Source organism: Pelophylax lessonae (genome assembly GCF_965119305.1).
Source record: "Pelophylax lessonae genome assembly, chromosome: 8".
In the NCBI taxonomy this organism is placed as follows: Eukaryota; Metazoa; Chordata; class Amphibia; order Anura; family Ranidae; genus Pelophylax; species Pelophylax lessonae.
In genome coordinates this window covers 9,069,336-9,078,412 of record NC_138775.1, presented here as the reverse complement: position 1 = coordinate 9,078,412, position 9,077 = coordinate 9,069,336, and the positions used below count along the sequence as shown (strand labels likewise).

Below are 9,077 nucleotides of genomic sequence, written 5' to 3'. Positions count from 1 at the left end.
CTTTCCTTTTCTTCTCCTCTCTTTCCTCTTCTTTTCCCTTTCCTCTTCCATCTCTCTCCCTTTCTCCCTTATTTGTCCTTTTCCTCCCCTCTCTTCTCCTCTCCCCCTCCGCTCTCCTCCCTGACATCCCTAATGAAACTGAATGAGGTCATTTGAATCAGATTGTCCCTTGCCCGGCGTTGGCTCCCATACATAACTAGAATCAGGAGGTGCACGGTGATCTGGAGTTTGGACCTCTTGCTTGAAGATTGCGGCGGATGCCGGCGAGGTGTAACCAGGGGAAACAATGTGACGCATAAAATATCTGCATTCAACTGGCTGCGTCTCACTGAGGGGGGGGGGGGGGGGTATTCAGAGATCAGAGGTGACATTTTCTGTAGATGGGACTTTCTTGTGGACAGTTGTATGCAGATATCTGCAATGTGAGCTCATGGCAGATGTATGGAGTGAGTGCTGTAAAAGGTGCTCCCCAAAGATTCATGCCCCAGTCTGATGTCGGTATGGCAGATGCTCTGCTCCACTCTTTATGTGCAAACCCCGTTATAATTACATCTCCGGCTGTAAGATGTAAAGGTCACTCGCCCCAAACCTGATGTTTCAGTGATAGATGGGAGTTGACAGGCCAAATCACTCTCTTCTGCCATGGATTGGGGTGCTAAGTTCTAATCTCCACTTATCCCTGCCAACAATACTGGAGTTTACCATGGACTTGGGTGGTGAGTTCATATCTCTGCCTATTCTGAGTAACGGTACTGGAGTCTGCCTTTGGCTTGGGTGGTAACTTCTCATTCCCACCTATTCTGCTCACCAATACTGGTGTCTTCCATGGACTTAGGTGCTAAGTTCTCATCTGCACCTACAGTATCCTTGCCAACAATACTGGTGGCTTCCATGGATTTAGGTGCTCAGTTCTTAACTGCACCTGTCCTTGCCAACAATACTGGTGTCTGCCATGGACTTTGGGTAAGTTGTCATCTCCACCTATCACTTTCAACAATACTGGTGTCTGCCCTGGACTTGGGTAGTAAGTTCCCATCTTCACCTATCCTCACCACCAATACTGGAGTCTGCTATGGACTTGGGTGGTAGGTTTACCTATCCTAATCACCAATACTGGAGTCTGACATGGACCTGGGTGGTAAGTCCTCATTTCCTCACCACCAATACTGGTTCTCCTCTCCACCTATCCCTGCCAAAAATACTGGTGTCTGCCATGGACTTGAGTGGTAAGATACTAAGTTCTCATTTTCACCTATCCTCACCACCAATACTGGAGTCTGCCATGGACTTGAGTGGTAAGTTCCTGTCTTCACCTATCCTCACTACCAATACTGGAGTCTGCCATGGACTTGAGTGGTAAGTTCTCATTTCCACCTATCCTCACCACCAATACTGGTGTCTGCCATGGACTTGAGTGGTAAGTTCCTGTCTTCACCTATCCTCACTACCAATATTGGAGTCCGCCATGGACTTGGGTGGTAAGTTCCCAACCTCACCTATCCTCACCGCCAATACTGTAGTTTGCCATGGACTTGGGTGGTAAGTTCTCATTTTCACCTATCCTCCACCACCAATACTGGTGTCTGCCATGGACTTGGGTGGTAAGTTTCTGTCTTCACCTATCCTCACCACCAATACTGGAGTCTGCCATGGGCTTGGCTGGCAAGTTCCCATCCTCACCATTAATACTGGAGTTTGCCATGGACTTGGGTGGTAAGTTCTCATTTCTACCTATCATCACCACCAATACTGGTGTCTGCCATGGACTTGGGTGCTAAGTTCTCATCTCCGCCTATCCATGCCAACAATACTGGTGTCTGCCATGGACTTGGGTGCTAAGTTCTCATCTTCACCTATCCTTACCACCAATACTGGAGTCTGCCATGGACTTCGGTGGTAAGTTCCCCACCTCACCTATCCTCACCGCCAATACTGTAGTTTGCCATGGACTTTGGTGGTAAGTTCTCATTTCCATCTATCCTCACCACCAATACTGGTGTCTGCCATGGACTTGGGTGCTAAATTCTCATCTCCGTCGATCCATGCCAGCAATACTGGTGTCTGCCATGGACTTGGGTGCTAAATTCTCATCTCCGCCTATCCATGCCAGCAATACTGGTGTCTGCCATGGACTTGGGTGATAAGTTCTCATCTTCACCTATCTTCACCATCAATACTGGAGTCTGTGGTAAAATACTGTGTTCAGGGAGACTTAGGCACCAGAGTCTTCAAGTGGTATAAATAAAAAAAAAAACAATGGGCAATTCATCTTATTGGACTCCATTCCAAGCTGAATTTCAGTTTTAAATGGTCCTAAAACAACCCCTACCGTGGATTCCATACCGTGAAACTACAGCGATCTCACTTTCAGGAGGGTCTCAGCCACTTCGCTCTTCAGCAGAGCCCGTTACCAACTCTTCTCTGGCCTCTACAGAGTTAAAGATCTGCCGAATCAGGACTCGGCAAACGCGTCCTTCCAGAACAATGGATTATTGGTGGACGCAATAAATTACTGACAATTAGTTTTCTTCCTAATTATGAGGCTATATTTGCCAATGTGTGCCGTCCGCTCGTCAACATAAAGTGCTTAATAAGCACTCGCTATTGAAACACACACATAAGTCTGGCTGGCAGATTATTTTACAGCGGATACCAGAATATCATTTTCCAGAGCTGGCAGGACGGCAGGCCAACACGTGCGCCCGTCTCCAGCCTCACTTACAGCTAAATCTAGAGAGAAATCATCTATGTGTGTGCCGTGTCTCTCCGGCTAATAGATCCGTGGCGGGTCAATGCCAGCCTTAGACCGGTGTTATACTTACAAGTTACATAGTAGCCACACATGTCCATAATATTCAACCAAAAGAGGAAAATCTAAACCTAAATTGGGAACAGCTTCCACAGTACTGGTCCTCTTTAAATACCTTGCTACAATGTCTATTTTGTAACATTATAATAATTGAAGTATTATACTATAATTATCTTTGCCCACGGGGGCTACACAATTATCTTTTGCAGTGCTACACAATGGCTGCATTTTACCACTCCTCCTCACGGTTCAAATATGAGCCGGCCGATCCGCTGAAAACAATACACCCCCCGCGTGGCTGATATATCAGCAGTTCTATGCTCGGCTCCATGCTGCCTCTATTGGCTAATCTAGAAATCTATACTTTTAATATAATAACAATATTGGAAATGAGCCAGTATTGTGATGTCCATTCTACAATAATGACACAAAATATAGGCATAAAGAGAATTCATGCAGACAGACGATCTAATTGGTCAACCTGTTTTAGATTTCATGGCGGCTGTGCATAAGAAGGGCCCGCCTGAACAGTGCGTACTCTATCCTATAATGGAAGCTCCACATCTCACCTACCCAACATTATGCTCCAGGACCTACGCCCATGGTCATGCCCAAATCCCATCCAGACCTCACCTCTAAATTTGCAGGGACCTCCCATCATGCCCACTTTATTGTTGATCCTGCCCAGACCATGCCTCTAAATATCCAGGGACCTCCCATCATGCCCACTTTACTGTTGGTCCTGTCCAGACCTCTCCTCTAAATTTGCAGGGACCACCCATCATGCCCACTATACTGTTGGTCCTGCCTAGACCACACCTCTAAATATGCAGGGACCACCCATCATGCCCACTATACTGTTGTTCCTGCCTAGACCACACCTCTAAATATGCAGGGACCTCCCATCATGCCCACTTTACGGTTGGTCCTGTCCAGACCTCTCCTCTAAATATGCAGGGACCTCCCATAATACCCACTTTACTGTTGGCCCTGCATAGAACACACCTCTAAATATGCAGGGACCACCCATCATGCCCACTTTACTGTTGGTCCTGCCTAGACCACACCTCTAAATATGCAGGGACCTCCCATAATACCCACTTTACCGTTGGCCTTGCCTAGACCACACCTCTAAATATGCAGGGACCACCCATCATACCCACTTTACTGTTGACCCTGCCCAGACCATGCCTCTAAATATGCAGGGACCACCCATAATACCCACTTTACTGTTGATCCTGCCCAGACCATGCCTCTAAATATGCAGGGACCACCCATAATACCCACTTTACTGTTGATCCTGCCTAGACCATGCCTCTAAATATGCAGGGACCTCCCATAATACCCACTTTACAGTTGATCCTGCCCAGACCATGCCTCTAAATATGCAGGGACCTCCCATAATACCCACTTTACTGTTGGTCCTGCCTAGACCACATCTCTAAATATGCAGGGACCACCCATCCGAACCCTTTACTGTTTGTCCTGTCCAGACCTCTCCTCTAAATATGCAGGGACCACCCATCATGCCCACTTTACTATTGGTCCTGCACAGACCCCACCTCTAAATATGCAAGCCCCACCCATCATGCCCCCTTTACTGTTAGTCCTGTCCAGACCTCTACTTTAATTATGTAAGGACCACCCATCATGCCCATATTACTGTTGGTCATACCCAGACCACGCCTCCAAAATGCAGGAACCACCCATCATGCCCGCTTTACTGTTGGTCCTGTCCAGACCCCACCTTAAAATGTGCAGTAATTACCCATCATGCCCACTTTACAGTTGGTCCTATCTATCCTGTCATGAAGGTACCACATCTTACCTACCAACATTATGCTCGAGGGCCCATGCCCATGGTCATGCTCAAATCCCACCCAGACCCTGCCTCTAAAAATGCAGGGACCTCCCATCATACCCACTTTACTGTTGGTCCTGCCAAATCTGCGCCTCTAAATATGCAAGGACCATCCATCATGCCCACTTTACTATTGGTCCTGCCCAGACCCCGCCTCTAAATATGCAGTAACCACCCATCATGCCTACTTTACTGTTGGTCCTGCCCAAACCCCGCCTCTAAACATGCAAGGACCACCCATCATGCCCACTTACTGTTGGTCCTATCCAGGCCCTGCCTCTAAATATGCAGGGACCACCCACCATGCCTATTTTACTGTTGGTCTTGCCAAGACCATGGCCCCGAAAAATGCAGGAACCACCCATCATGCCTACTTTATGGTTGGTTCTACCCAAACCCCGCCTCTAAATATGCAATAATCTCCTATCATGCCCACTTTACTGTTGGTCCTGCCCCGACCCCGCCTCTAAATTTGCAAGGACCACCCATCATGCCCACTTTACTATTGGTCCTGCCCAGACCCCGCCTCTAAATATGCAGTAACCACCCATCATGCCTACTTTACTGTTGGTCCTGCCCAAACCCCGCCTCTAAACATGCAAGGACCACCCATCATGCCCACTTACTGTTGGTCCTATCCAGGCCCTGCCTCTAAATATGCAGGGACCACCCACCATGCCTATTTTACTGTTGGTCTTGCCAAGACCATGGCCCCGAAAAATGCAGGAACCACCCATCATGCCTACTTTATGGTTGGTTCTACCCAAACCCCGCCTCTAAATATGCAATAATCTCCTATCATGCCCACTTTACTGTTGGTCCTGCCCCGACCCCGCCTCTAAATTTGCAAGGACCACCCATCATGCCCATTTTACTGTTGGTCCTGCCCAGACCATGCCTCCAAAATGCAGGGACCACTCATCATGCCCACTTTACTGTTGGTCCTTCCCAGAGCCCGCCTCTAAATATGTAGTAACCACCCATCATGCCCACTTTACTGTTGGTCCTGTCCAGTCCTCTCTAAATATGCAGGGACTGCCCATCATGCCCATTTTACTGTTGGTTCTGACCAGACCACACCTCTAAAAATGCAGGGACCACCCATCATGCCCACTTTACTGTTAGTCCCACCCAGGCCCCGCCTCTAAACATGCAGGGACCACCTATCATACCCACTTTATGGTTGCTACCCAGACCCCGCCTCTAAATATGCAGGGATCACCCATCATGCCCTTTTTATGGTTGTTCCTGCTTAGACCCCACCTCCAAATATGCAGGGACCACCCATCATACCCACTTTATGGTTGCTGCCCAGACCCCGCCTCTAAATATGCAGGGACCACCCATCATGCCCTTTTAATGGTTGGCCCTGCCTAGACCCCACCTCCAAATATGCAGGGACCACCCATCATACCCACTTTATGGTTGGTCCTGCCCAGACCCTGCCTCTACATATGCAGGGACCACCCATCATGCCCACTTTATGGTTGGTCCTGCCTAGACCCCACCTCCAAATATGCAGGGACCACCCATCATGCCCTTTTAATGGTTGGCCCTGCCTAGACCCCACCTCTAAATATGCAGGGACCACCCATCATGCCCACTTTATGGTTGGTCCTGCCGAGATCCCACCTCCAAATAGGCAGAGACCACCCATTATGCCCACTTTACGGTTGCTGCCTCTAAAAATTGCCTTTTTTAGTTACTGCGCATGTGCAATAACTCAAATAATGTTGAAGCTGCGATCCTGGGACGTGGCCCGGAACACAGCATTGGAAGGACAGATGGTCAAAATGCTGGACTGTCCCTGCAAATCCAGGACAGTATGCATCTATGTCCTTGGTAGTAAATGTAAAGGAGATAATGCAGTCAGATTGTATGGTGTATGGCCAGCCTAAAGGAGATTGTTCAATCAGATTGCACTGTTTGGAGGAAGATTTGATTCGCTCTCTGATGTGTATGGGCCATTTTTTTTGGGGCTGGATTTTTAGCCGATCCCTGTTCATCCATAGTCGGAATTTACTGAGATAATAAAGGTTTTGTTGCCACCAAGTGACGCCCGGCGTTATCACCTGAGCCGGCGTTGGCGGTGGCGGCATTATCCGAGCAGTCATTTCATAGCTGACTTGGCCGGCCGCCGCGCCCTCCTCTCCAGCACTGATTGCCGCTCTCTCCAGATGTCCAGTGCCCCCCTCCCCGGTCATAATGCCAATGAGTTCTGGCCTTCCATCAATGCCCGTCGCAGACAGATGGCGGTGAGGTCTAATGTGTGACACGAGCCGCCGAGCCCCTTCCCCCTCCCCCCCCTCCGTCTGTCCTGGTCACTGATTGCACCCCTACATGGTGCCTCCTAATCATTCTGATTGCTGCACGGCGGTGGATGGAAGATGGCGGACACGGGGCGCCCAGGGATGTAATATCCTTCTATTATCACCTGTCCAATCATACATTCCGCATTCTAATCCACAGAAATGGAAACTTTTTATACCATTTTTTACTATTTTTTTTTTTCGAATGGATTCAGAAACCCGTGGACAGGTGAGCTTTGGGGTGGAGTCACACCTGTGACCAGGTTAGCATGGCCGATGCCACCATACGCATGCCTGGGCTGTATATTGGGGTATTGTGGTGCAATTTATTCCTAATGGCACCCCAATGCACGCTGTCAGCACCTTTACAGCTCCCCATGAATAAATCCCGCACCTTTCACAATATATAGAAACAGGCACCACCTTTTATCAATAAAAGTCTGTCCTTGAGCTCCGGTCAGTGACTGTGTCTAGGCTGGGATGATGTCATCAGTCTGCTGCAGGCAGGAGGAAGCATTTCCTCAGTCTCCCCTTCACCAGTGACTGTGCCTAGGCGGAGATGATGTCATCAGTTTGCTGCAGGAAGCATTTCCTCAGTCTTTTCTCACCCAGTGACTATGCCTAGGCTAAGATGATTTCATCAGTCTGCTGCAGGCAGGAAGAATCATTTCCTTAGTTTCCTCTCACCCAGTGACTGCCTACACTGAGATGATGTTGGTCTGCTGCAGGCAAGAATAAGCATTTCCTCAGTCTCCTCTCACCCAATGATTGTGCCTAGGCTGTGGTGATGTCATCAGTCTTCTGCAGGCAGGAGAAAGCATTTCTTTAGTTTTCTCTCACCCAATGACTTTGCCTAGGCTGGGATGATGTCATCAGTATGCTGCAGGCAGGAGGAAGCATTTCCTCAGTCTCCCCTTCACCAGTGACTATGCCTAGGCTGGGATGATTTCATCAGTCTGCTGCAGGCAGGAAGAAGCATTTCCTCTGTCTCCTCTCACCCAATGACTATGCCTAGGCTGGGATGATGTCATCAGTCTTCTGCAGGCAGGAGAAAGCATTTCCTCAGTCTCCTCAAACCCAGTGACTGTGCCTAGGCTGTGATGATGTCATCAGTTTTCTGCAGGCAGGAGAAAGCATTTCCTCAGTCTCCTCTCACCCAATGACTGTGCCTAAGCTTAGATGATGTCATCAATCTGCTGCAGGCAAGAAGAAGCAGTTCCTCAGTCTCCTCTCACCCAGTGACTGTGCCTAGGCTGGGATGATGTCATCAGTCTGCTTGTAACTGTCAGCCTTGCAATGCCTGATGGGACTTGTAGTTCTGCAACAGCTGGAGGGCCACAGGTGGAGCACACAGATGATGCTGGGCGTCCTCCATCCAGGAAATGGGGCGGGGCTCTGGCTTGCTGCAGCTTCTAATGCACATGGTGAAAAGCTCACAGTGTGCGGTGAAATCAGAGGAAGCCTTTTCAGTCCAGGAGAGGAGCCGCTACAACTGTGCAAGACCGGAGGGGGGATGGATAGCGCGGCGGGATAGCGTTGGCAGCCATGTTGGCGATTTTCAGGGCTGCTGGTGTTGGAGGGATGGCGAGGGATTGGGCGCTGGGATGTGCTCCGGCCATAATGACCGACTCTCCGGGATGACATGATGTGAGCCATCGCTCGCTCGCTCGGCTGCCCGCGGGCTCCTTGTGGGGTAAATTAGTGTCATTTCCATTCTCTGCGCCCGAACGTCCTCTGTCCCTGAGATGCGACCTTCACATAATTAGAGCGTCTTGTGTCACTGGAAGCGAGCGGGATAAAAAAAAATTCTCAGCGAATGACAAACAGCAGAAATCCTTCAATCCAGGAAAATAAAATAATAATAATGTTTAATATAAATATATAAATAAATAATATAAATATAATATAATATTAATTATAATATTGATTAATAATATATAATATAAATATAATATTATTTATATTATTTATTATTAATTTATAGTATTTATTATTTATAATATAATATAGAATATAATGTATATATATATATATATAATATTAATTAATAATATAATATTTATATAAATAAATAATATAAATATAAAATCTGCAATCC

At 48.0% G+C, this 9,077-nt stretch overlaps 1 protein-coding gene across 8 annotated transcripts in view; it reads left to right on the top strand.

The window, feature by feature from the left end:
* CACNA2D2 (calcium voltage-gated channel auxiliary subunit alpha2delta 2) overlaps window positions 1–9,077 on the top strand; it is a 354,828-nt gene that overhangs the window by 210,083 nt on the left and 135,668 nt on the right. The gene's annotated exons all lie outside the window — the stretch shown is intronic.